We start from the raw sequence: 1841 nt of genomic DNA, 5'->3' as shown, positions 1-1841 counted from the left end.
ATCCCGCCCCACCCCGGTGCGCCCGCGCCACGCCCCGCCGCCAGAGCCAACATGTTCCCGGCGCACGCTGACGCCGGTGCCAGTCCCAGAGCTAACGCGGTCCAGACAGGACTTCATCTCAGCCGGTGGTTCTCTGGTGTGTATCGCTGCTTGGATTACTCGCTCGTGGTGTGTGATGTTCGGCTCTCGTAATGTTCCGTCGTGTGTGGAATTCTGATTGGATGTTTCGCTCCAAGGTGGTTTCGCTCACACAGCCCGGCGTGCCGACTTGGTGCGCCAATCTCCGCATGCTTTTGCTGCGTAGTTTGGCCAGTGTGGAGTACGTCTCGCACGCATCTTCCCGATTCCGGGGGAAAACTTGCGTCCGGCTTGAAGTGATCTGATCTGGACGGAAGCAGAAGTTTTAAAAATGAAAATTCGCAAATAGTTCGCTGCTTTTGAAGATGCTCTTTGCGAGATCGTACTGCATAGACAAGGCGCGTTTCTTTTTCGTTCTTCCTTACTTAATTTTGTTTCGCGAGTGACTTCCCTTCTGCTTCGTGAAGCGTGAGCGACCCCTTTATGTGGACCCAGCGGGGGAATGACGGCATGCTCGCAGTTTTGGACGTGAAATGGAAGCCTGCAGTTATTATGCAGTTGGCTGGGAAGGGGCGCCTCACCAATATTGGGATTTGCCGATTGTGTGGTTACAAGTCAGAGGTGTCTCATTTCCATACGTTGTACTTCCGCCGCGGCTGCCAGTCAGTCCCCCTCCACCACCCCCCGGCCCCGGTGCTGATAGCACGTGTGATGGGATAGCCCTAGCTGCCCCCCGCCTCGACCTGGACTTGACCTCTTGCAAACTCCCATCAACGAGTCGAGATGTAGTCTTTCGAACTTGTTTTTTTGTTTTTCGTTTTCAAAACGCCTTTCGCTTGTTGCTTGGGGAAGGGTATCTTACACGTCTCTATGTCACTCGGTCTCGCTCTGGTTTCTGACGCACTGAAGTGATAAAAACATTACCCATTCATTTCTTACGTAAGTTGTATTGCCCTGCGTGCATATGTCAAATGGCACCACTCGCAGTCGGTGATGCAATTCAAAAGCTCGCTCGAGATTTGTTTCTTTTGTCGTAGGATTTCACTCTGGCGTATTTTTTCCATCTTCTTTAGAATCACCATGCTTCATTTTTTTTAGGGCCTTACCAGGCAGTTGGGTGCGAAATGCGAAAAGTAAAACCGCGTGACGGGAAGTCGCACCTTTCCCGCGCTGTTCGGTGTTCGTCTCGAAGCTGTACAGACAGCCACACATGCCCACATCTTTCTCGCTCACCACTCGTTTTTCCCCCTCTTTTTTTACACGCGGGCCGTACCTGGTTGTCGGGCCCGTGTGGGCGCGGAAGCTTGCTGATAACCCCTTGATAAAGGGCCATCCAGTTACTAGCGTCCCCCCCCCCTCTCTTTCGCACACGCCACGGCACTCCGCTGTGGTACTCTCTGCGGCACTCCTGCTGTCTCGATCCGCGCCGCCGACAAGCACGTCACTGTTGAGACAACGCGTCATTTTGACGTCAACGAAACTGTTTTGCCCAGTTCCCATTCCCGGCTGCGGCGTATGTGCGTGTGTGTGTGTGTGGAGGGGAAGGGGGGGTATATTTCACTGTTTAGCGCTTTGCAAAAGCCAGCAGTAGACCATACGCCGGGCGCACCAACCGTGGATACTCTCCCAAGGCCGTTCCAAGTTCAGCCGGTTGCCGTATTCATGATTTCAGATCAGGTTATTTGGGATGCGCCCCCGCCCGCCGTGCCTAGAGCCAGAGCGCGCTGTCCTTGCGTAGCCTTGACCGAGACCCCCCCCCCTCC

General features: G+C 54.4%; 1 protein-coding gene across 2 annotated transcripts in view; it reads left to right on the top strand.

Moving 5' to 3' along the window:
- Positions 1-1841, top strand: part of LOC113209811 (ATP-citrate synthase) — a 33330-nt gene that overhangs the window by 24364 nt on the left and 7125 nt on the right. The window contains exon 1 of one of the 2 annotated variants that reach the window (XM_052272558.1): positions 1-136. The exons of the other annotated variant lie outside the window; for it this stretch is intronic. The gene's annotated coding sequence lies outside the window, so the exon portion shown is untranslated. The remainder of the gene's footprint in view (positions 137-1841) is intronic. 2 annotated transcript variants of the gene reach the window in all.

This window comes from Frankliniella occidentalis, unplaced genomic scaffold, assembly GCF_000697945.3.
Source record: "Frankliniella occidentalis isolate FOCC.00 unplaced genomic scaffold, Focc_3.1 Scaffold211, whole genome shotgun sequence".
Taxonomy (NCBI): Eukaryota; Metazoa; Arthropoda; class Insecta; order Thysanoptera; family Thripidae; genus Frankliniella; species Frankliniella occidentalis.
Note: the sequence above shows the minus strand (reverse complement) of the source record. Positions and strands in the feature narration are given on the sequence as shown.